The 25,727-nt window shown below is 53.6% G+C and overlaps 1 protein-coding gene across 6 annotated transcripts in view; it reads right to left on the bottom strand.

Moving 5' to 3' along the window:
• The window catches only part of Atp2b2 (ATPase plasma membrane Ca2+ transporting 2), a 133,377-nt gene extending 118,088 nt beyond the window's left edge, over positions 1–15,289 (bottom strand). For all 6 annotated transcript variants that reach the window (XR_013089505.1, XM_076841205.1, XM_076841201.1 and 3 more), the window contains exon 1: positions 15,204–15,289. The gene's annotated coding sequence lies outside the window, so the exon portion shown is untranslated. The remainder of the gene's footprint in view (positions 1–15,203) is intronic.
• Between the last annotated feature and the right edge of the window lie 10,438 nt (positions 15,290–25,727).

The raw sequence follows: 25,727 nt of genomic DNA, 5'->3' as shown, positions 1-25,727 counted from the left end.
TTGGAAGCCCAGTTGACCATCTAACCCCCATGTTCCTGATTCCCAGATGATTCCTGGATTGTAGCACATTTCACGTCCACTGCTCAGGCCTGCTTAACTCCTTTCCCCAGGAGCCTGGGAGCACCACATGGTTAGCAGCCATGTCTATTTTGTATCTAGTGCAGTGCCTGGCACCCAGAAGGAGTTCAATAAATATGTAATGAATGAATGAACATCTGGGCCTGCTGCCTATAACATTAGATATGTTTTCAGATCTCAATTTCCTTGTTTGTAAAATGGATGATTCTTATCCCCCGTTACTTTGTGGGTGTGCTAGGGGTCAGGAAAGCTATTAGAATTGGTGGTGATGATTTTTTTCTCCGAGCTACAGCCCATTCTCTCCTCTCCCCAGCATCCCTTCTGAGTAAGAGGTAGGGTTGTGAGGCTCCGCCGGATTCTGATGTTCTTGTTGCCTTATCATGCGTCCCACCTTTCCATGGCTGAGGGATTAAATGAGCCATATGACCTTGGAGAAGTCGCTTCACATTGCTGAATCTCATCTGTCCTACAGGCTGCTGCAGGGACCCAGTGAGACCCTGCCCCTGACTCAGACCAGATGTTCCATGATGCTGGCTTCCTTGGGAGCCCCTGCCTCCCCTGGTTTTAGCAGGTGCATCTTTTTCCTGGTTTCTTCATGAGGGCCACCTGCAGTTACCTCTCAACACCGCCTGGGTGGGCACCCTGACCTAAGCAATGGGCACAGGGCCTGGGTGGGGCGTACAACCAGCTCTGGCCTAGAGAGCTCAGTGAGAAGCTCCACTCCTTCTCCCCAGCTCCAGTGGAGTGACCTTGAATAAGCCTCTTTCTTCTCTGGACCTCCCCATGTGGCCAGTGAAGGAACTGGACTAGTGCTCTCTGGGGTCCCTTCAAGCTTTGAAGCTCCAAGCCCTTCAGAATCCAGGAGAACATTCTGACAATATTGGATTTATGCATTTCGGTTTCATCTTATTAGCATTTAAATGACTCCGTATTGTTACATTTCAATGACTCAAGAATAGGTTAGGGGCACCTTAATAAAAAGTCTTTGCCACGAGGGATGCTGGCAGAGGAAGGAACAATATTTTGGGAGGAGTTAATTTAACAAAGAAGGAAGCTATCTTTCAAAGGCAGAATTAACACACACACACACACACACACACACACACACACACACATACCACAAGCCAACAGCTTTTCAGATCCTAACTGAAAGATGGTGGCTGAGACAGTTGCAAATGAATTATGTGCTAAAAATAACTTTCGGATGCCAAATCCTTCTGTTTTAAGATGTGCTGAATTTAAATGCCACCTGAATATGTATTTTTAAAGTCACCATTTCCTTTGAATCATCACTGGTAGCAATGACTGATGAAGGGAACCCAAGACCAGTATGGGGGGAGGTCCCTGATGACCCAGGCCTATCTCTGTTGAGTTATTAATTGTGCAACTTGGGCAGGACTCTTAATCTCCCTGTGGCTCAGTTTCCTCATCCATAAAATGGGGACAATCCCACATTCACCCTTACAGGGTTTTGTAAGGATTAATTGAAAAAAGAGCTTAGCACAGCTCCTGGTCATGTTACATGTGACTATGACAAGGATATGATCCTAACTGTGTTGTCCTAAAAACAAGAACTCAGATCCGACTTTGCAATGCCCTCAAAGCTCCCTGCCATTCCTCAGATGACTGGGAGGTTTGCAGCTTGTGGGTTTGGTACACAGGCTGGCTTGCCCTATGTTCTAGTCTGGAAAAACTCTAGTTCTCATGGAGTAGGGCATTTTCTTTTTCTCTCTTGGTTGCAAATTCTGTCCTTTCTGTAGGGGCTGCCCTGTTCCAGTGATGGGGAGCCATTATCTCTGTGTTGATCCCGGAAAACAGGTAAGCTCAGCCTGGCAGCCAGGGATGGGACAGCTGCTCCTCTCTTCTCTTCACTCAAGAGTCTCAGCCATCTCTCACACCTCTCTTGCTGCATGTGGAGGGACTTTCCTCTGCACATGTGTGTGAGACAAGAGAGCCTGATGCATGCAGGGTGCATGAGGGTGTAGTTGTGTGGTGTGTGGGGTAAGCGTGGGTGTGCGGTCTGTGTGGATGTGCTGGATCCCTGGGAGTGCATCAGGATGATGTGTTAGCACGGGGCACGGCTGAGTCAGGAGTGCAAAAATTCTAGAGTTGGGTTGGGTCTGTAGTCAGTGTTATTCTGTGTGAGAGAGGGTCTCTAGCGTGGTGTGAGTGACCCTGAAGGACAAGGTGTACCATGCATGTCTACTGGAGTATGTCATCAGGAGTGTGTGTGTTAGCCAGCCAGAGACATCTATGTGCCACCCTCACCTCTGGGTGTGCAAGCACCATAATGTGCGTGTGCATCAAAGCTGACAAGGACAATCTCAGCTCTGTTCTCACAGTTGAGGAGAGAGAACAGGGAAGGAGGGAAGAAATTGAAAATGTATACCCCAGAAGCAAATTTGGTTGCTATTTTTAGACAACTCCTATTCTGCTAACCAGAAAAGGAACATCTAAAAAAGTCCAGAAATCCCACAGAAACAGCCTTGCATCAGCCTTGAAGGCTCAGGTGGCACAAACAGGGCTGGGGGTGGGTGGAGAGGGACACACGGCTTTTTGTGCAGCTTGTCATCCTCAGGGTTAACTGTCTCCACTGCCCCTGCTCTCCAGCAGGGCCCCCAGTGTTAGATGGCAGGAAAACCCCTCTACTGCTGGTCTTTCAGGCCTGGCACAATACCCATCTATCTACCCACCCATCCATTCATCCATTCCTGCCCACCCACTCATTCATTTGCCCACCTACCCACCCATCCACGCATCTGTCCATTCATCCGTCCATCAGCTGTCTGTCCAACTATTCATCTCTCCATCAATCCTCCCACCCACCCAACTAATAAGTCTAACAAGCTGCTTCTCAGGCCCTGGTCTGAGCACTGGGATTGTAGAGAGAGCAGAAAAGATGCTTAGATCCTCCTTCCTGGCTGCACAGGGTCTGGTCACTTTGCTACAAAGAACCCCATATGACTCCAGAGTGAGGATCTGCAGGTTGAGTTGGGGAGTTCCTGTACAGGGTTTAGTTCAGATTCGGGGAGGATGTATCCTAAATGGCCCTTTCCTGGAAACCAGATCCCTCGGGTCCCAAGCTTGGCTTGACCACTACTGTTAACAGCAATTGCATAGCAAAAGCCTTCCATGAGCTGGGTCTACTTTAGAGGCAAGGAGGATGAGGTTCAGAGAGGTTGTGGATGGCCAAGGCCATATGGGTAGGACTTGACATAGTTTAAATGCAATACATCTCCTTCAATCCAAAGCCTCTGTCTATCCTCTGTGTCCCGCCTCCTTTTTTTTTTTTTTTTTTTTTTTTTTTTTGAGACAGGGTCTCACCAAGTTGTTGAGACTGGCCTCCAACTTGCTATCCTCCTGCCTCAGCCTCCTGAGCTGCTGGAGTTACAGTTGTGTGCCACCGTGCTTGGTCCTCTGTGTTCCATGACTCATAGTTTGGCCTTGGGCCAGTGTTCCCCCTTTAGTAAAGTGAGGAGGTGGGATGGATAGATCCTCAGTGTTGAAGGGCCATTTTAGCACCCTCCTTAAGGATTCTCCCATCCCAAGATTCTTGCTTCTCAGGAGACACATAGTAACCCGACCTTCCTCCATGCCACCTTGTCTCCAGTGGAGAGGGATGTCCCAATTGCAAGCCCAGCCCTGCTTGGCTGGAGGCTGAGGGAAGGAGAAATGCCCTAGAATCAGGGAAGCATGAGCTTATTATAATTCACCTTCTTCCTTTGACATCCACTTCCCACCCCCAGGCCTCAGCACAACAGCGTCTGCCTTTCAAGATTCGTACCCTTTATGGGCTCCAGGTTTAGAAATCTTTGCATTAAAAAAAAACCTTTGTGAGTTTTCTGATGAATTTAAAATAGGAAAGTCACTAGCAGTTGGATATGAGAAAGCCCAGTTGAGGAAGCAAAGGGTTGTGGGGCAGCTGTCACCTTAGACTGCAAGGAAGGGGCTGGCAGTGAGAAGGCTGAGGTGCTGGCCTTCCTGGGGTCGACCAGCTCATCTCCACGTTGTTCTCAGGTTCCACCACATACCTCTGCCAACCCTCAGCTCTTCTCTCACCCTAAGTCCAAAACTTTTAAAGTTCCCTTTGCAGCTTTGGCTGCTCCAAGCCTCTAGATCCTAGCTGGTCTAAGTGACCAAAGTGATCCTGTTCCTTTCTGCATTTAGCCCCTCATTCTTTCTTAGCTCCTGCTCCGTCTCGATGGATTACAATCAGAGACTGGAAGGAAAGACAAAAAATGATGGCGACACTAATATCATGCCCACTGTGTGCCACACGCCGCTCCACGCATTCGCCATCTCATTTAGTCCTTCACAACAACCCTGGGACCCAGGAACTTTCAGCACCGCCCCCTTTTTATGGAGAAGACAGAAACACAGCAAGAGAGCTAGCCCAAGGCCCCATAGTGAGGGTGGCTAGGCCAGCTCTATGTCACACACAGGCACTCTGGAGTCCCCCAGGTTCGCTCACTGTCCTCTCTCAAGCAGGCCAGGCTCCTGCCCTTCTTTCTGTTTCTACAGTAAGGCCCAGGGTTCCTCTGTGGCCAGCACGCTACCACACACCACAGGCTGTTTGATGGGGCCTCAGGCTTCACCTCTGACCGTGGAAGGAGGGGGCCCAGGAGCTGACTCCGGGGTTGAAGTGCTGATGGATGAACGGAGGTGGGTGCACGGGAGGGATTGGGTGGCGGAGGCCAGGGAACTTGATAAGGGCAGACCTCTACCCCCTGCAGGCTGTCAGGAGAGGCTGGGAGTGAGAGCTGTCCACGTGGTCCTGGTGCTGAAAGACAGGAGGGGCGGATGACAAAGAAGCAGGCACTGACTGTACTGGGAGCTGTCACTGAGGCCATGGTGCTGACCGGGGAGGTAGGGGTGGGCTTTGAGGATGAGCTGTCCGCATGCCGCGGTGCTGACAGAACAAAGTGTCATGAGCACCTACAGGAGCTTTCTAGGACGGCAGGGCTGACCTCTGGATTGTGGGGACGGGCAGGTAAAGCCAAGGTGCGTCCTCTGACTCAGGAGCGGGGTGTGGGTGCTGAAGATGGTACTGAGCCTTTCCCATGAGTAATTGAGCAGGCATGGGGGGCTGATCCCTGATATCAGAGGCCTGGTTCTCAGGCAGGGAGACTGTTCCAGTGTGCAGGCCTGGGCAAGATAAAAACCATGAACTTTGCAAAAGGCCACTGAGGGCTACTTAAGTGCACGGACAGGAAGCCCACCTTGGTCCATCAGTGCCATCTGCCCCAGTGCTAGAAATTCCACCAACTAATGAGATATTATTTTGTATGCGCCTCCTCCTTTCCCTCTAGTTCCTGCCAGGACTGGGAGCATATTTACGTGGTGGGATCTCAGTCTGACTGAATTGATTGAGTTATTTCCTCCATGGGGTAGAGGAGAAAAAAATTTACTCGCTGAAGTGCTGGGGATGTGCCTAAGTTGGGAGATGACTTTTGAAAAGCCGAATGGGTCCTTTGGACCCAGATCAGAGAAACAGGAAGCTAAGACCTGGGAGAAGGTCTTTCTGTGTGCCCCGAGACTGCAGAGGCAGGACATCTAACTGTAGGGAGAGAGAGAGAGGGATTAAACAGGCAGAAAGTAGGACTCTTGGAATCAAGGGAGTGGAGGAGTCAGAGTGACAGATCGCAGCGGGGATTCATGCATGTGTGGGGGTGAGCTGTCTTTTGGCTCCTATTTCTCACTCTTGTGGCCAGTCACTGTTCTATCTCTTCTAAGCTCTAGCAGAGGTGTCCCTGGTTTGGTGACTGTGTCCTCATTGCTCTCCATGCCTGAGCCCAAGCTATCTTTACCCAGAGTCTCTTTGGTGCAAAGCCAGCAATCTCTGTGATGCCCCCCACTTGGCCTCAGACCGAAAGGAGGTGAATGAGAAGACCGGAAGCCAGAGAAGGAGCCGAGAGCAGGTGAGAATAAGTTGGAGTTTGTATGTGGGCTTAGTCCCTCCCCTGTAGTAAAGGTGTCCTTTCCTTCCTCTCTTGATAAGGACTTCTTAAGGTAGAGCTTTGAGGTCCCCAGAATGGCTGCTCAAAGAGGGAGTCCTTGGAGGGACCCCCGAATTGACATCACCTGAGGGTTTATTAAAGCCCGGGTCTCCAGCCCCCACCTTGCAGGTATGGATGAGTGTGTGGCACTTGGGGATTTGAAAGGCGCACAATCATTGCTCTAGTGCTTTGGGGTTTCCACCCCCCTTAGGCTCACTTTTCTCACACCCAACACTCTCCGGGTCTGGGTTCTAGAATCCTACCTTTCTCCTATGACTTCTGGCTCAAAATCACCCCAGTCGCCTGTCCCCAAATATCCAAATGACACTTCCCAATAGGCCAGGCTGTTAGTGGCTCCTGGGGATGGCCCGCACCACCCAACTCCAGGGCCCTTGCCAGTCCTCACATCCTTGCCCACAGTAGATGTCCCCACCCCCTCCTCCTTCTTCCCACTCTTCCTGGGCTTCTGTGGTTTGTCTGTTTTGGACAACTGCAGGCTTTACCCATGGTTCTGTCCTTGACCCCTGAGATGTCTGGTCTCTCCTGGGTGATGTCACCCATCTGCCATCAGCTTGTATGCTAACACGAGTCACTCCCAGGCTGACCCTTCCACCTCGCCCACTCTCCCAAGCTCTAGAACTGACCTGCCTATGGCTGCTAAGTGTCCTCTCTGAAGGTGCTCCAGGCTCTCAGACTCCTTTGAATGTCCCTTTTCTTCTGTGACTCCTGTGTTCCACAGAGCATCTAAAGTGCCCTATCTTGACTCTGCTCCCTCCCTCACGTCCAGTCAGAGGCCCAGACACAAGAATCACTGGGAAAGGGCCCATGTGCCTTCCTCTTCCTCCCCTCCCCAGACTCCTGACCTGCTTTAGGCCACTCATTCGCAACCCCCTAATCAGTCCCCCAGCTCTGCATTCCCCTGCTTTCTCCATTGTCCCCAGAATGAGGCTGATGATGATCGCCATGTACACAGTAGCTTCTGCGTGTCAGAAGCTGTGTCAGGCTGTGCATATGCCTTCTCCTGCAACTTGAAGAGGTAGGTACTTCACTACTTTCCACACGAGGCATGGAGGCTCAGAGAGGCAAAAATAACATCATGCACAGGCTCACAGAGTTGATGGTTTGTGGAGCCAGGAGCAGACTGGTGGTCTAACTCTAAAGCCACCGTATTATGCCACCTTTTGGGTTTGAGCATGCCATTTTCTGGATTAAAAACCATCCGTGGCTCCCTGGTGCCTATTTTAAAAACATAGACAAGGATCTCCAGGATCCTGCCCAATTGGTTCCAAGCCAGCCTCCCTGGGCTCTGGTCTAACGGAACGCTCTGCCATTTTCTGAACACCTACTGCATGCTCTTATCTTTTGTACAAATACTCCCCCTATTCCAGAAAGGTCTGCCACTTGCTTCTCTACTAATTAAAACATGGCCCTCCAAGACCCAGCCCGAAAGCAGACTTCTCTGTGAAATTTTAGTACGCCATGCTCCAAATTTCCACCCCTTTCCACTGGCAGCCCATCAAACATGGCTCACCCCTTGACACCACCCGCTGCATACTCTGTTGCCAGCTTGCTTCCCTCATGAGCTCCCCAAGAACGGGAACTTCCCATTTCCCAGCATAGGATGGACTTTCACTAATGTTGGCTGCACGACAGAGAAAGCCACTGACTGGGGGAAGGACACTGGGAACAATGAGCCTTAGGGTGAAGTCTGCATTTCCAAGAGGAAACTGGCCAATCAGATGATAGGAACAGCATATGCCCAGTGTAGCTTCCCCAGGGTTGAAGACTGTGCCACAACCTTCTGGATATCAGATCAGCGAACCCTTACTTAAATCCTATGCAGCAGCTGCTACTGGGATCCCATTTCATAGGTGGGCAAATAGAGGCTTGGATAGGAGGTTGCAAAGAAGGTGGCCCAGGGTCACATAATGGTTGGATTTGAACTCAGGCAGACTGCTTTCAGAGGATCTGCTCTGAGCAGTGTTACTGTGGCCACTCAGGTGGTTCAGATTTGGGGTTGCAGCCCAAAGGGGGAGTATCCCAGCCCTTCTGGACGGTTCGTCAGGTCCACGTCTTCACTACATCCAACTGTCAGGTCCCACTGAGGACCCTGGGGCCCGCCTCATCCCTCCTTCTCCTCTGCCTCTCCGCCCTCCCCATGTCCTGAGGTCAGGACCAGGACACTCAGAACCTGCCAGGAGGCAGCCTTGGGCTAGGTGCCCAGGCCTGGGGGCTGTGTGGAGGCACACAATGTCCCCCACCTTGAGCTCATCCTCTGCGATGTCTGCCTTGGCCCCAGAGTTGCCTCACCAATAGCCACAGCCCCCAGCCCCCAGCCTCGCATGCCCCAGGTGCCTGTGGCCTCTCTCCAGCTCCTGCATCCAGCAGGTGCCGATGAGGGACCATCCCACCCAGAGTGTGGTGGAGGGGGTCCCGGCTAGCTCTGCAGCTCTTGGCCTGACTTGGCATGGCTGTCCTGGCCACTGCAGAGATGAACAGAATCCACTCGGCACCTTGAACAGATGGTACCACTTCTAAAAATAATGTCGCACCACGCTCCCGGGCGCAGCCGAGTCCCCGCGACAGAAGGGGGTGCGGGTGGGGGTGGGGGCCACTAGCTGCTCTCACCAGCCATCTGCACTGGGACAGATGCAAATACAGCCTCCCTGGGGACGCAGGCCCAGGGGACCCTAGCCCTGCTAAAGACAAGCAGAGCCACAGGCCCGGTGCTCAGGCTGTGAACCCCCCCAAATGAAAGTAAGCCAGGATGCTGTGGGGTGAATGGCCTGGCTCCTCTCTAGGCCCACTCTTGAGGGCCCTCCTGCAGGCCCACTCTCCCCCACTGCACCGTGGCGGGGATCCCTGCCTGGAAAGCCTCGTCTCTTTCTTTCTCTGTTAATTTTTACACCCTCTCTAGGTCTTAGCTCTGCAAGCCCTAAGACCATCTCCTCCATTCTCAAAGACTTCTTCCCTCTGTAGATTCTTTTTTTTTTTAAATTGTAGTTGGACACAATGCCTTTATTTTGTTTATTTATTTTTATGTGGTGCTGAGGATCGAACCCAGGGCCTCGCACATGCTAGGCAAGCGCTCTACCGCTGAGCCACAACTCCAGCCCTCTATAGATTCTTTAATGACTTTTTGTTTGACTCACAAAATAGTGGGGTCAGAACCCCTTATGTGAGGCTTAGATTCAGAGAGATCTCAGAATCCTCGCTCTGCCACTCCCAAGTTGCCACGTTTCTAAAAACCGGAGACCATAATAGGCCCTCCCTCCCAGGGCCACCGGGAGGACAGTGTGAGTTAATCCAGGACTCAGGCCACAGCCTGGCTGTTGAAAGACACCACAAATTGGGATCATAGTAATTTCTCGAAGGATGGATACCCTGAGGTAGAAGGCACTGGCCCAAGGGAACAGAACAGGTGCTGGCAGAGCTGGGCTCAGGCCCAAGGCCAGTCACAGATGTCACCATCCTAAGCCACCCATTTCCCTCTACTTCCAGGATGTCCCAGGGCAGCTGGTCTGGGTAGAACTGAAGAACCCCGGAAGATATTCCCTTCCTCGTGTCTTGCTAAGAACCATTCTGAGCCTCCTCTGCCCTGAGTCCTGACCTGACCTCCTCAACTTTTACAGAGGTCCAAGCTTTACCCAAATCTCTCAGCCAGAATGTTCAAGAGTTCCAAAGTTGAGGTGCTTCCAGAGCCCCAGGAGACCCCAAACCTGAGACCCCCAAAGGTGTTCTCGTTCAACTACCCTCACCCCAAGGTTCTGCTCCTGCTTTATAAGCCCTTCAGTCCTCTCCTCCCCCAAAGCCCCAGATTCAAGAGAAGCATCATGGTGGATGTAGTGGGGCTTTCTTCCCCCAGGGGCTGTGGCTCCAGCTCCTCAGCAGCATTATTATTCATTTAGAAATTTCCTAGAGTGTTAGGCCCCTACCATGCTGCCCCCAGGGCCTGCTCTCCTTGGGGTGTCATCCAGAGCAGTTTGGGGCTGGGTTTCAGATGCAGTCAGAGCCCAGGTTCAAATCTCCCGGTCAGATTCTTCTCCAGCTAAGAAGAGACTCCTGCCTCTGTAGAGACTTCAGTCCCTGAGATCTCTCTGCTTTGCAACACGCAAATCTGGGCCTTTGCTGCCTGATTTCTTGTTATAAGGGACAGACAAGGCCAGAGCTTGTCCAGGGTCGTAGTTTCTTTCTCCAGGGTCAGGGTGCTAGTTCTGAGGGCTGCGGTGTGTGCATCTGTAGTGGCTGACTCAGGTCCACAAAGGCTTCAGGCCTGGACAGAGCAGGTCTCTGACCACTGTCCTGTACTATGTTCTCAGGGTCCTAGGAGGGTCCCTGCCTGGAGCAGAGGCTACCAAAAGGCATGTGTTTGCAAAATTTATGAAGGGGCTCTGGTTCCCTGAGCTCATTTGAATCCAGAGACTAGAAGGGACCTTAGAGGTCAAAATCCCAGTGATGCTTGATCCTTCCACAGCATCTCTATCAAGTCCTGCCTCTGCTTGCTTGCCTCCCGCCATGACAGTCTTAGGCCAATGTGATGGTTATGGGCTCTTTAGGTGGGGCTGGGGTTTTCGTCTGGCTGATAATTTTTATTGTTTTACAGTTACGGGGTGCTTCCCGATCTACTCTCAGAACTGTCAGGGCAAAGTGCAATTGTGTGTGTGTGTGTGTGTGTGTGTGTGTGTGTGTGTGAGGAAGCCAGGGGTCATGGCAGTTTTACTACCTGGAGCAGGGTCCGTCTCCATGTCTAGGAGGTGGCTGGGTAGTGAAAGGGAGCACCCACAAACTTTCTAGAATATCATAGAAGGCTGACCTTTCTAAGATGCCTCTTCACTAACTCTGGGGCTGTCCACAGGGAAGTCCTGAACCCTTGGACTCTGGAACCCCCAAACCATGCCAGCGGATGACTTTAGCTCTCAGGGGAAATCTGCCATTAAGTTGTACCCTGAACAAAATGTCAGCAGTATTAAAATGGCCTTTGGAAAGAGTGCTCGTAAACTGCTTTCCGGTTTGAAGCTTGGAAGATCCCATTTATTATTTTTGACTTGCAAGTAAGGAAACTAAAGCTGGAGAGATTCAGGGGCCTGGGGCCGGTCCTTCAGAGACAGACGTCTCCAGGCTGTGACCCTGGAGGCTCATGGCACAACAGCTGGTCACCCCAAACCATGGTGGGTTGGCCTGGCTAGGAGGTCCAGCATTAGCTGTCCCTGCTACACTATCTTTGGGCCTCAGTTTCTCCATCTGTAAAATAAGGGAGATGAGCAGATGGTTTCCGAGAGACTTTCACATGACGACTTGGGCAGAGTGTTTGAGCTCAGGGAAAGGCTGGTGGCACCCTGCCCCTGATGGTATAGGACACATTTGTGTTCTTGCCTCAGCCAATGTTACCTTCTGACCACTAAATCGCTACGTGGGGAGATTTTCTTGTTTTAATAATAATAAAAAGTCCACTCAGAGCTGCCCTGTGGATCACTTGCTATGACTCCGCTTCTCTGCCCAGTGGACTCCTATGCAGAGTGTCCCCTCCTCAGTAAACCCTATGCTGACCCCACTGTCCAGAGTCAACTGATCCTTCCATGTGACTTGGCCATTTATGCCCTTTAAGCTTTATCTATCTCTGGGTCCCAGCACACAGTGGTACCTAACAAAAACGTGCCACGTGGAAACATGGAAAGGTGGCCCTGGGAATCTGTGTCTTGACCCCAGAACCCGGAAAAGCACCAACTGCCTGGGTCTCAGACCCACCCACTTCTTGAACAAACACTTGTGTTTGAACACAAAGGTAGAGGACATGCACTGGGCACCAAGTGGCCTCCGGTTAGAATAAAAATTAAGGTTGAATAAGAGGAAAGGAGATAATATTTCTGGCAGGGCTACGGCCAAAACATGAAGTCACCAGGGCAGCAGCAACATTAAGGGAACAATCCTGAGAGCAGCTGGGTTTCGCTGCTACCCAGGGCTGCTCCCTGCATTTACCTTGGTTCTCTCATATCATCTTGCAAGGGCTCACCAACACCCCCCTGAGGTGCGTGCTTTTTTCTTCTCCATTTTGCAGATGAGAAAACTGAGGTTCGGTCTGTTGGAAGGACAGGCCAAGGTCACACCGATAGGGACAGCTTGGTGGGGATCTGTATCAGGGCCTGAGTCCCAAGGCTGTGCTCCCTCCTGACCTTGGTACACCATGGACCCAGCGCACACAGTGCTGCTTGTGGTGGGGACGCAGAGCACTGGAGTGGAATGTTCTAGGGGGAGACAGAGCCAGGGCTGCCTGCTGCCCTCCTCCCCACCCAAGTGAAGGATCTCCAGGGAAATCCCAGTGGGATTCTTCTCCCATCCACTGCTGACAGGTGCGAGGCCGGGGCCCTGGCAGGAAAGGGCGCGGGGGCTTTGGCTGACCTGGCAGGTGGGGTGTGAGGGGCAGCAAGCAGATGGCAGCCCCTTCCTGTGTTTGGAAGAAGTCAAGGATGAAATTCTGGAGCCTGAGCCTGGCCGTAGCACCTGCTGTTAGAAACAGCCCTGGGCCAGAGGGCTGGCAGCCACCCAGCATGGATTTGCTGACAATGACGGCCCGGGGAGGCGTGGTCACCAGCTCAGCCCTCTTCCACGGCATCATTAGCATGTTATAAATAAGAACTGGGATTGGAAGGGACCCTTTGTGGGTCTTGCCTCCTTTGTCTCTAACCCTGGAGAATGGGACAAGATGCCCATTTTACAAACCGACGCCTTAAGGGGAGAAGTGATGGGCTTGACACGGGTCACCCCAATACAGGGTTAGGGCCAGGGTGAGGCTGGTGAGGCACCTCGGGGCCTCCAATGTGAGAAGGCTCTCCCTCCCGGTTCCCATCAGTGCCAGATCCGGCTTCCTCCACCATCTGTCCACCTTGCTATTTACTGCCCGGAGCACCCACGGGGTCTATTCGCTTCCACCCCAGCCCCAACAAAGGGCAAGATGGAGAACCTGGACAGGGATTTCAAACATCTTTTGGCGACTTTGTGGAGGGTGCAGCCGTAAGAGAATCAAAGGAACACCTGGAATTGTAAAAGATGTTGAAGGCGAGGGCCTTGGTGCTCGGTGCCCTGAGCAGCAGCGAACCCCGGGAGAGGTGCTTTGCTTCTCATCTGCACATTTGATAAACTTTTGCAGTGGGCCTGCCACGGGCCTGGGCCTGCGCTCGAAGCTAGAGAGGAACAGGACTCGGCCCCTGCTCTCAAACAGCTGGGCATCGTCCCCCCACTTACCTGGCATGGTGCCTGGATATTATAGCAGTTTAATAAAATTAATGAAAAGCTGTCACTCAGGGGCATTGTCTATATGCCAAGCCCTGTGCTAACCACATTATATGAATCACCTCCTTGGATCCACACCACAAGTTTACGAGGCAGGCCTTCTGATTTCCCCCACTTTACAGATAAGGAGAACTGAGGCAAGAAAGCTGAAGCAGCATGCCCAAGGCCAGGTAGGAGATCACAGTGCAACTGTGGATACTCCATATTTGCTGGGTGAAGGAACTAAAATGTAGAAGAGGTTGGGTAGGGAGGCCAAGAATACATGATACAGCGGGGCGTGGTGCATGTCTACAATCTCAGCCACTTGGGAGGCTGAGGCAGGAGGATCGCAAGTTTAAAGCCAGCCTCGGCAACTTAGTGAGACCCTGTCTCAAAAGAGAAGAAAACAACCTTTAACAAAGAGCTGGGGGTGTCGCTCAGTGGTAAAGGACCCCGGGGTTTAATTCCCAGGACAGAAAGAAAGAACACATGATACAGAAGGGAAGTGATTTCTTAACGGTGGCCTCGAGGCCCACGCAAAGCACTCTGGGATCTCCAGGAGCTGGCATCAGGTCCCCCAAGGAGTCAGGGAATTCTCCAGGCTTTTAGGGTAAACTGGGGCTGCAGACTTCCAGGAAGAGGGGACAGCGGCGGCCGCTGTATCAGCTAGCAGAGGGGAGGCTCCGGTTTCTCTTTCTGAGCCTGACCACATGCTCTACCTATAAATACACCCCAGGCCAATGGCCCCTTTCACCCGCCAGGAAGTGGGTTCTCAGACAGGCTGGGCCTGGACAGGTGTGGGAGGAAGGGGATGTCCCCCTGGGGCTGGCCCAGGCAAGGGTCCCCCGTCCTGAGCCTTCCTGCTTCCTAGAGCCTCCTGGGAGGGGGCTGCGGCTGGACACCCTGACACCCAAGCCTCCCTTGCGCCTCAGTTGCCAGGCAACCAGGCAGGACGTCCCTCACCCCAGCTCAGGTTTCCAGCGCCCAGGCCTGGCTGAAGGTGTGGGTGTTTAATAACAGACTGCCCAGTCCCGTGGGGGCTGCTGAGACCCATGGATCTTAGAGCTGCGCAGGGCCCGAGTGGTCCTGTGGTCATTTTGCAGATGGAGGGACTGAGCATGGAGAGGGAAAGGGAGCTGCCTGAGGTGACCCAGCGAGTGAGTGAGGAGGCAGGGCCCTGTCGGACTCTCTGATGAGGAGGTTGAGAGAGAAATAACCGTCTGCCAGTGACAATGACGAGTCTAGCTGGTGCATGTGGGACCCTGGCTCTGGGCCTTCTCTCTGGTGGCCCATCTCATCCTCAAAATAAACACAGTGAGCTGTGTGTTGCTCACACACCCATTTCATAGATGGGAAACTGAGGCTCAAAGAGAGAGGTGGGTGAATGGCAGAGGCCAGATGCCAACTCAGGTCAGCCTGACCCGGAAGTTTGCAGGTTTCTCCCTGAGCTGACCCTACCTTGCCCCTGGGGACCAATAAGAGTTAAGTAGGGACCGAGGGCCCTGCCTCCCAGCTCAGGGAAGGCGTATGAAGGATTCGAACTCATGGCTCCCTGGCCTCCAGGCCTGGGCCTGACCCTTTGTGCCCAGTCACTGGCAGACTCTGGGGCTGAGCCCTTGCTCCAGGCCACAGGGCCTCCCACCCTCCCGAGCAGGGGGAAGTTTCCAGGGGACAGGACCCCATTCCCCAGTCCCCGAGATGGCCAGCAAGCTCCGGCCTAGAGAGGTGACCTTTGATTCTAGGCCACTGGACCTCTTGCTCGTCCCCCCCTCCCCCGCCATCCAACCCCCACCTCCCGCAACTTGAGCCTGGGCTGGATGGGGACACGCAGGTTGCCATGGCGACAGCACATCGGATACTGACCTGGGGACCCACTGGCTGTGCAGGGGAGGGGCGGGCGTTGCCTCAGAGGGATGGCTGGAAGGGCGGAGGACAGGGGCCTGGGGCCCTATGGCGGCCGTGGTTGCCGTCTGGGTCAGGCTGGGCACAAGCTGCTATTTATAATTCTGCTGAATGGGCCCAATGACCTGATCTGCTGTCCCACCTGCCTGGGAAGGGAGGAACAGGCCCAGAAATGTCCTGCCTGTCCCCAGCATGGCGCCTGCCACACACCCTGCTGGAAGGCGCAGGAACCCCCTCACCTCCGTCAGCTTCAGCGCCCAAGCCCACCCTTGTCCCCGAGTTCTGGGGCCAGGACAGACTGGAGCCTGGGCTCTGGTCCTCGGAGGGCTTCTGCAGGCCTGTGTCTGTCACAGTGGTGCGTGGTGCGTGGGCGCGCGTCATGTATGTTCTAGGAATTCTCTTACTAGAGGGAGGAGAGGGGTGGGGAGGGAGGAGGGGAGAGGGGAAGGGAGAAGGAAGCTGTGAGACGCGGAGGGGAACTTGAGAGGCTGGTGTGGGAGGGAGAGGGACGGGGGAAGGAAACGGGGAAGGAAGAAAGGGCTGCAGAGAAGCACGCAGGCCCCAGAAGAGGCAAATGGAGGCCTGGAGGAGGCGGATCAGGATGCTCAGGAACCAGAGCCAAGACACAGAGACCCACGGAGATGGAGCCCAGAGACACAGAGGCAGGCGAGAGGGGAGATGAGGCTCCAGGGCGCGTCCCCTGCCACCTGCCAGCCTCGACCCTGGTGGCCAAGCTGCTAGGCTGAAAGGCACACCCAGCCTCAGACAGCTAGGTGACAGGAGGAGATGGCTTTGTGGCCTGTCTCTGATCTGTCTGTGCAGCTCCTGGACCAGGGCCAGAGCTCTGTCCTGGGCATCCCTCCTCTGCCCTTCTTGCCACCTGGGGGCCTTGGGGCAGGGCGAGGACCCCTCCAAGGTCGTCGAAACCCGGCTGGGAAATGGCATGGCTCCCGTGGCTCGCCGGGCTGTCCGCCTTCAGATCCGGGTTATTTTGGGAGCTGAGCAGCCAGAAGGTGCTGCCCCTCCTCCCCTGTTCACGGGCCAGTGGCTGCTGACTCAAATCTTCTCTCAAGGAAACTGTCTCCCCCAAACCTAATGTCACTTCTTCTGGGACGCCTCCCCTGACTCTCCCAGAATGCACCTTGGGTGGTAGCTTCAGGACAGGGCAGATCCCAGGGAACCACGGTCCGAGTGTCCGCCCAGCGCCCTGACAGACTGGGAGCTTCCCGGTGGCGGGGCTGGTTAGGTTCGGGCGCCGGGCACAGGGTTTGACAGCAGCAGCTCATGCTCATTAAGGCACTTAGGAGTCCCAAGCACTTGATGGCCACCATGTCACTTAACATCTCAGCAGCCCTGGGTGGAGGCTGCCTTAGTCTACGCTTTACACAGCCAGAAGCTGAGGACCCAAGGTCTCCCAGCGGGGAAACTGTTGAACTGAGCCCTGATCGAAGGCCACTCACACAATCCTCAAATAAGATGACCACAAGGCACACAAGCTCCCTGCTCTAACGTTCAGTCCCATAACCACGTCTCTGCTCAAGAATGTTCTATGGCTCCTCAGATCCCCCAATATCAAGTCTAAACATCCTACCCCATGAGTTCCCTTCCTTCTATTTGTTTTGTCCTTTGGAATCTCATTCTCTTTCCCTCCTCTAATATTCTAGCCCCCCCCCATCTATTCTTGAATGGATTTCACTCAACTGTTATTTAATGAGCACCTATTATGTGCCGGGCACACTGTGCTTGCTCGGTTCTGTTCTGTTGGGGAAGATAGACTGTGAAAGGCTCCATGAAGAGAATAAGGTCTTACTATTAAGACGGTCAGGGAGCCTGTTTTGCAGAATGGATGGGTAAAGAGCTGGGGCAGTATGTTCCAGGCAGAGGGAAGAGCAAGGCAAAGACGAGGTGGCAGGGGACAGGGTGTGTACTTAGTAACTCAAAGAAAGAGATTTGACCTTCGAGGTGAAGGTCAAGAACAGGGAGAAATGGATCCTGCGCCCTTGAGGTGAGCAGGGTGGCAATGGCAGTGAAGAGATGGGGGCTGGAGCTGGCAGGTGGTTCCCCCAGGGCGAGCTGGGAGAGGGAGTGGGAGGAGCAGGCAGAAAGTTCCAGCAAGTGGCGGGGGTGGGGGTGCTGCTGCCTTTTACCGTGGTGGGAAGTTGGGGAAGGAGCCAGTGTTCCCCGGGTGGCTGGGGAGGCTGGGGTGGGCACCATCGAGAATCTGGTTTTGGTGACTTTGAGACGTCCGCGAGGTGCCAAGTGGGCAGCTGGATGTATGGGTCGGGAGCACAGAAGAGAGGCCCCGGCTGAAGATAGAAATGTGGGAATCAGCAGCTTAAAGGTGGTATTTACAGCCATGGGACAGGGTGAGATCATCAAGAGACGGAGCTCAGAGAGAGAGCAGGGCAGACTCAGGGCCCGGCTCCCAGCACTAGAGGTCAAACAGAGGAGGAGAAGGGAGCCGTGTGGCCATAATGGCAGACCCGATGAGGTGGCTGCCCTGCTCCAGGGTCATCCGTGGCTCCCTAGTGCCCTAGGAGCAAGGTTCAAATCCTCAGCCCAACACGCAGGCCCTGCCTACTTCTCCAGACTCACATCCTTGTCCCTTTCCTTGTAACCTTCCTGCAAATCATAATAGATACCATGTAGAGTTTCACATCTGCAGACTCTTTGAACATGCTGTTCTAGAACCTTCCTCTAACCTCTCGAACAGGCCTAGCAACACCTGCCCTGGGTTTCTAGGGTCTTTGGGACACACCACACTGTCACTGTCTTTCTGGGAGCTCCCGGGAGGGAGGGGGCTGGCGCACCTTGGTGTCCTGGACCCAGCCCAAAGTGCTCTTGCCTTATAGTGACCTGTCACGTCACCCACCAGCCAGAAATGCAGGGGAACAGGGGTGGGCGGGGCTTGGCTCACCCACGGGCAGCTTATATCCGGGCTGCAGGACAGGGAGCAGGCAAGAAAGTGGCAGCTAGAGGGGTGGCCACACTGTGCGTTTGCAGGGCCTCTTGCCCACCACTGAGGCAGGAGGGGACAAAGAAAAAGACGAAACAAAAAACAAAAACAAAACAAAACCCAGCAACTGGGTTCATCCTTCCCGGAGCTCATGACAAGAGACTGTGATGTAGGAAATCAGACTGTGCAAGAGGACATGTGGGACTTGGGGGTCACATCAGGCCCTCCACACCCTCCCCAGGCCACTGTTGCTCTCTGTTATTTAATGTGACCACCTGCAGGCTGCTGGGGAAAGGCCAGCAAGGCATTCTGGGAGAGAGGAGGAGCAACGGGTCCATTTATTGAGCATCTACTATGTGTCAGGCACCACTCCGTTAGATCAAGGGCTACACAGACAGGGGCTCTGATTCTAGCAGGTTCCAAGGCCTTTTGTCCTGGGCTTCACTGACTTCAACTGTGAGGTGGGCGGCTGGGGAGGGTGGAGCATCCAGACTGAGCAGAAGAAGAGTGGAGTTTGAGAATTCTCAACTTCTAAGCCAGTGACTCCTAATTTAGGGATCAAGCAGGCGGTTTGAACTGTCCCGTGACTCAGTTTCTCCATCGGCAAAACGGGCACGACCATATCTTCCCCCAGAAGATAACCAGAGGGTGGGGCAGAAAAACACTTGGTGTGACCTTGGTGTCACCACGGGCCATCCCAGATGAGGCCGTCACTAGCTGAGGCCCATGGAGGCCATCAGAGGAGTCCATGTGCCTGCGGACCTTCCCTGGAAGTTTGTGTTTTTCTGGGGAGGAAGCCTCTAGCTTTCACCAGCTTCTCCAAGACATCCCTGACCCCCAGAGTCCCACGAGGAACCACAATCACTGTCTGGTGGAACCAGGTGGACTCCCTGCTTTCCAACGAGTGCTGTGTAGACATGACACCAACAGGGGTCTGGGGATGGGAGAGAGATCAAGGTTCAAGGAGAGATTCCGTGCTCGGAGGCTCCCCAGAAAGGCAAGCCCCTAAGAAACTGCCCCTCACCCTGGAGTCTCTGTGGCCTCTCTGCAGCCGCCCAGTGAGCGATCCGGAGTCACCAGTTCCCCTGCAGGCAGCATGGCGGGAGGCGGGAAGACAGGGAGGGTGCTCTTTCCCAGCAAAACACAAAGCTGATCATTCCCAAGATCCTTTAACCATCCCTCATCAACGTGGAGTTCATAGGAAGCTGGATTTCACCGGCCTCTCCCCTTGGCCCTGGGAGGGGACTGAAGGCCACAGAGCTGAGCAGACAGCGGTTAACAGGGAGGAACCCCAAGGGTGTCCGGAGAAGAAGTAGACGGAGCGAGGGATGGAGCTCTGTCTCAGCAGGGGCTGCACCTTGGGGGAACACTCGGGGCTCACCTGCAAAGCATCCCTGACTAGAACATTCTAGAAGCAGCCCAGAAGTGTTTAGTCTAGTGCAGTGGATCATAAAGTGGGTGCAAAAGGCAGGCTGTGGCTCAAGATACCAGTTGAACGCAAGAGCCTGATGTGCGGCTTCCTCTGGCCCCTATACCCCGCCTCTCCTCCTCTCCAGTCCCCTCCCGACAGACTCAACAGCTTGCAGTGTGTCCGGGGTTTCCTTTATGGTTAGTGTTTTCTGAGTCTTCCCTGAAAAATCATCCCTTCCTCCTACGGCAGGTGAAGATGTTCTCCTATTTTCTTCTAGAAACTTCATGGTTGTGACTTTTATATTTAGATCTATGAGCCTTTTTGATGTATTTTTTTATTGTGGTTAAAACTATGTAACATAAAAGTTACTATTTTCTAAGTGTATAGTTTGGGGGGTGCTGAGCTCATCCACACTGTTGGGGGACCCATCACCACCATCCATTGCCAGCACTTTTTCATCCTAAACTCAAACTCTACATCCACTAAGCACTAACTCCCTACTTCCCTCCCCTGGCTCCTGACAACCCTGTTCTCCTCTACATTTCTGTGAATCTGGCACTCTAGGTACCTCATGAGAGTAGAACGGTCCAGTGTTTGTCCCCTGAGTCCAGGTTTATTTTACTTAGGATAACATCTTCAACGTTCGTCCATGTTGTAGCATGTGTCAGAACTTCCTTCCTTTTTTAAGGTTGAATACTATTCCACGGTATGGTTAGAGCACATGTGGTTATCCATTTACCCATGGAGGGACATTTGGGTCGTTCCCAACTTTTGGCTATTCTGAATAATGCTGCTATAAACATGGGTGTGCAAACATCTGCCTGAGTCCCTGCTTTCAATACATTTGTGTAAATACCCGGAAATGGAGTTGCGAATTATGTGGTAATTCCACGTTTGATTTTCAGGGGGGAGCGGCCATACTGTTTCCCACAGCACCATTCTGCAGTCTCACCAGCAAGGGACGAGTCTGCTACTTCCACATGCTCTTGCTAATGCTTAGTTTGTTGTGTTTTGTTTTTGATAATGACCCTTCTAATGGCTGGAAAGTAATATCTCATTGAGGTTTTTGCTTTGCATAATTTCTCTAATTATTAATGACACTGAGTCTCTTTTCATGTGCTCATGGGCCCTTGGTGTACTTTCTTTGGAGAAATGTCTATTCCAGTTCTTTGCCCTCTGTTTCTTGGTACTAGGGATTGAACTCAAGGGTGCTTTACCACCAAGCCCCGTCCCCAGCCCTATTTTGTATTTTATTTAGAGACAGGGTCTCACTGAGTTGCTTAGGGCCTCGCTAAGTTGCTGAGGCTGGCTTTCAATTCGTGATCCTCCTGCCTCGGCCTCCCAAGTTGCTGGGATTGCATGAGTCTGTCACCATGCCCGGGTTCTTTGCCCACTTTTGAATTGCGCTGTCTATCTTTTTGTTGTTGAGTTGCAGGAATTTGTTATATATTCTGGAAATCAATCCCTTATCAGATGTATAGTTTGCACATATTTTCTTCCATCCCGTGGGTCATTAGGATAACATCTTCAAGGTTCGTCATTACTACCACATTCCTAGGCCTAGCACGGTGTCTAGCAAAGGCGGTCATCGGTAAATAGTTTAACAGAGATAGAAGGAGAAGGAAACACTGATTTTTGTGGAGGAACAAGACTGATTTCCCTCCAGAGGCAGGAGTTCGCGGATCCCTTGAAGCTATGAATCTCAGTGCATGGCCTTCAGGTACAATGGGGTGACGATCACTTTCTGTAATTTCAGATCTTTTGGGGACATTATTATATGACAGATCCCTTTATCAGTCTCAGTTTCCTCATCTGCAAAGAGGTAATAACCACACTGCTTTGCAGGCTGATGGTATCAGAAGAGATGATGTCTGCGAAAGTGCTGAGCTCCACAGAAGTCCTCTGGAAATGACCCAGAGCCTGGCTACACTTCCAAACACAGTCCACATCTCCTGGGTTCTCCGTCACAATCTTCTCTTCACCGGCTGCCAGATGTGGGCAGGGACACATGCCCAAAATGGTGTGATGAGAACGAAACCTCTTCTGGAGCAGACAGTCTTGCAGAACAGCCCCAGCTACGCGCCCTGGAGAGGCCTAACTCAGTCACCCCTGGATCTGGCCATGCCTGAAGCAGGCCTGACTCCTGATCATAGCAGGAACCTTGTGAAGATAACTGTGTCTCATCTCCTTGGACATTCACCACTAGAGCCATTCTAGAAGTGGCCCCAAATCATATAGCCTAGACCAGTTGGGTCTGGACCCCCTGTGCCCAGCATGCCTAGGCTTGGGGCAGCTCTTCCCCTGCATGTAGCCTCTATGGTCAGCAGGGGAGACTCTTAGCTGCCCTTGGTTTCTAATACCCCGTGAAGGCCAGGCCAGGTCCTGAGCTCTGAGACCCCACCAGGATTCTGGTGTTCTCAGGGGAACATGGCCTGTCTGGACCCAGGACTGCAGGACGGGGTGTGACCAGAGCTGAAGCAGGAGGTGCACCCAGCTTGGGGCCTCCTGGAGTCTGGACTCCCTCCCTCTCAGCCTTCCCTGAGCCCTCCCAAGTCCAGCCTCTTTGTTGAGTCTCCATTTCCACCCACTCTCCACCCGGCAGCCAGAGTGCTCTTCCTACAGCATGAATGGGGTCATGTCACCTCCTTGCTTAAAACCTTCTGGTGAATTCCAGCGCCCTCAGAATCAAGTTCCCAGTCTTCACTGGGATCTACACGGCAGCCTGGCTGCTCTGCCCCTGCCCACTGTCCCACCTCTGCATCTCACCCACTGTCTGCTGCAGCCACCCCGGACCCCGCTCCTTCCCACCTGCCGAGCCCAGACCTCAGAATGGCGCAGGTAGGGGGTCTGCCTGGGGCTGCTGGGGACCTTCCTGAGAATGAAGCTAACACAGAATCAAGGAGAAAGGGGAAAAGACCAGACCACATTTGAGCACCAGGATACAGCCACACCTGAAGCCAACTCTCCTTCTGTTCTTTTTTTTTTCCTGTTAAGTTAGTCCCTACATTTTTTTTTCCCGTGAAACTAACTTGAGCTGGTATTTATATCACTTCCTTTTGAAGGGAGTCCCAGTTAACTCAGATGGCCAACGCTCTGTCGTTATCCTTATCCCGTCTCCTTCCGTTCTTCCAGAACGTCAGCACGTTTCTTCCTCAGAGCTTCTATATATGCTGCATGAGGTCCCTGCCCAAATGTCACCTCCTTGGAGGAGCCTGTCCTAACTACCTCATGGAAAATAATTAGCCTTTATCATCACCCCTACCCCTGACTCTGTTATTTTATTTTTAATAATTTCTTTTTTTGTGTTCTGGGGATTGAACCCAGGGCTGCTCCACCACTGAGCTACATCCTCCGTGCTTTTTAGTTTTTATTTTGAGACAGGGTTTTGCCGAGTCTCCCAGGCTGGCCTCAAATTGGCAATCCTCCTGCCTCAGCCTCCAGAGTAGCTGGAATGACCACACCCAGCATAAAATAACCCTTAAACCCATCATGCATATTATATATTTACTTACTGCCTGTTTCTCCCCATGAGGGCAGAAACTGCCTAAGGTGACCAGCTGTCCCGGTTTGCCTAGGACTGAGGATTTCTTGGGACACAGGATTTTCCATGCTAAAACCAGGAATGTCCCAGGCACAGCAGGCACGGGGACCCCCTGGGCTGCTCTGCTTGTTTCCTATGCGGTCCCACTGCCTGGATCTGTGCCCGCACCCCGTAGGTGCCCCCCACGCAGCCGAGTGGGTGAATGAGCCGAAAAGGCCAGGCGGCCACAGTAGTTAGTCACAGCATCTTTGCGGTCAGCCGGTACTGGGTCCCTTGTCCCCACTTTACAGATGAAGAGGCTGAGGCTTGAGCTCCCGGCTTGGGCCACATCTTTAGGGCAGCGGGACAGCCAGGCTGGGCACCAGACTCTCTAGAGGCTGGGCCCTGACTGCTCTGCAGCCCAAGTCTCTGCACCGCCCGCTCTGCCACTCCAGCAATCCTGACCCCTGTTGCCTAGACAGCCACCTCTAGGCAGGAGAAGCCCACGTCCCACTGTGTCCGAACCAGGTGGCGGAGAACCCACCCGGGGCAGCCCACTCCTGCCAAGAGGTAGAGGGGCAGATGGCGCAGGAGCTGGGTGGGAGTGGAGCTGCCCCAAGTCAGGTCCCTGAGTGCGGGGGCTACTCCCCTGACCTGTGTCCCTAGGGCACCTCTGGCCTAGGCCCACCAGCGTCCTCAGCAACCACAGCCACCTTCTCAGTGGCCCCCACCCCCAGGCCTGGGCTCCACAAGCACATTCTGCTCCCAGGTGCCTGGACAGAACACCCTTCCCTCTGCAGCCCCCCTGTCGCCACACTCTGCCCTGTTGAATGTGCCTGGCCTTGGGTACCCTGCTTCCCTGGGGTACCCAAGGAAGGAGCCCCCCACCATCCCACTGCTGGCTCTGGGGGTCTGTGTGGCATTTTGAGCCTCTGGGGGAAGGATTCCCATTCAGTCCTGACAACCAACCTTTATGTAGGTGCTCGGCCTTGTCCCTATTTCATGGATAAGGAAACGGAGGCCCAGAGAGGCGAAGTCGCTTGCCTAAGGTAACACAGCTTCTAAGGTACAGACTTAGGCTTCTCAGAGAGATTCAGGGCTGTCTCCCAAGCTCACATGCTCCCTATTCCACCTTGTCTCCCTGGAGAGGGCGATGCTGGAGATGATAAAAGATGCTGTCACTCCCAGAGCCAGGCACCACGCACACATTAATTCTCATTTCCCAGTGCCTCGTAAGGTAGGTATAATTGTCCCCGTCTTATAAATCGAGGACGTTGGACAACAGAGGAATCAAGTGATGGGCCAAGGTCGTATGCAGGAATGGTTCCTGATGGAACCGACTCACCAATCTCCACGGGCAGCCTACCTCCCTACCCATTTAATCACGCACTGACGTGTGTCACTTACGCACAAGGCCTGGCTGGCCTGTGCCCACAATACCCTAAGCAGTGACAGCGAGATACAATCCTGGACTCGGTGGCCACCCTGGCTCCTGGCCCTGTGACTGGATCCCTGGGATCCAGCAGGAGGCAGACTGGACTTCCCAGCCAGGTTCCCCAGGGTCTGATCAGAGGTCTACTTGGGACTCTCTCACAGGGGAATGAGGTTTAATTCTGGGATCTCAGCTGCTCTGTCCCTTGCCTGGCCACCAAGGAGCTGTTTTTCATAACAAAGTGGGGCGGGAGACGGGCCCTGGGAGGTTTTCATAAATCCATTGTTGGAAATTTCCACGGTGGTGGAAAACTTCCAAAATACAACTGCTGGCTGGGTCCACTCTGGCCTGAAGGGTTACTGGAGGCACCCATGGGAGGCACCAGCCCCCCAGCACAGAGCGGGGCACCCAGAGGCTCTAGCTTGGGGAATCCCCTGCCCCCCCCACCCCCAGAAAAGTATAAAAACTCTCCTGGAGTGCATGTCTCTGCCCTGGTTTGCTGTGTGACCTTGAGGCGTTACTAGATCTCTCTGAACCTGTCCAAGGAGGCAGACAGCAGACACTGTGCTCCCTGAAGCTACAGGAGAAGTGCCTCTGACTTCGGGGCTCCCGAGTTCTTGGAGCTGAGGACAGAGGGTTGCCAGAGGCTGAGTCCTGCCACCCTGCAGTCCTCCAAGGGCCCAGGGGCTCCCTGGGAAGGAGAGATCGCCTGGCGCCCTGCCACTGGGGCCTGGAGGTGCTGCTCTGGGTGGGCAGGGGCCTCGTCACTGTGCGGTGCTGGTGCCTTGCGCATGGGCCTGTGGCTCCCAGGTGTGGCTCCCATGAGATTTCTAGGGATGGGCTGAGTGTCCTGGGGACAACCTCAGCATCTCGCTGCCTTTCACGAGCCCCCCGCCATCCCACTGCTGGCTCTGGGGGTCTGAGTGGCATTTTGAGTCTCCATAGTCGGCACTGCCTGTTCCCACGGGGCTCCGTCCTTGTCACCTGTCCCAGTTCCTGGCTCTCCTCTCGCACCAGCCAGGCCACTCCCAGTACCCCCAGTCCTGAGGTGTCCTGCCTACTGTCCCCAGTGCCCCCAAGACCCAGGGCGCAAAGCCTGACTCGGTGGCCATGGTGAGACTGGACAACACCCGTGGTAGCGGCGCCCGGTCCCCTCCTTCCACGTC

This window comes from Callospermophilus lateralis, chromosome 20 (assembly GCF_048772815.1).
Source record: "Callospermophilus lateralis isolate mCalLat2 chromosome 20, mCalLat2.hap1, whole genome shotgun sequence".
Lineage (NCBI taxonomy): Eukaryota > Metazoa > Chordata > Mammalia > Rodentia > Sciuridae > Callospermophilus > Callospermophilus lateralis.
Note: the sequence above shows the minus strand (reverse complement) of the source record. Positions and strands in the feature narration are given on the sequence as shown.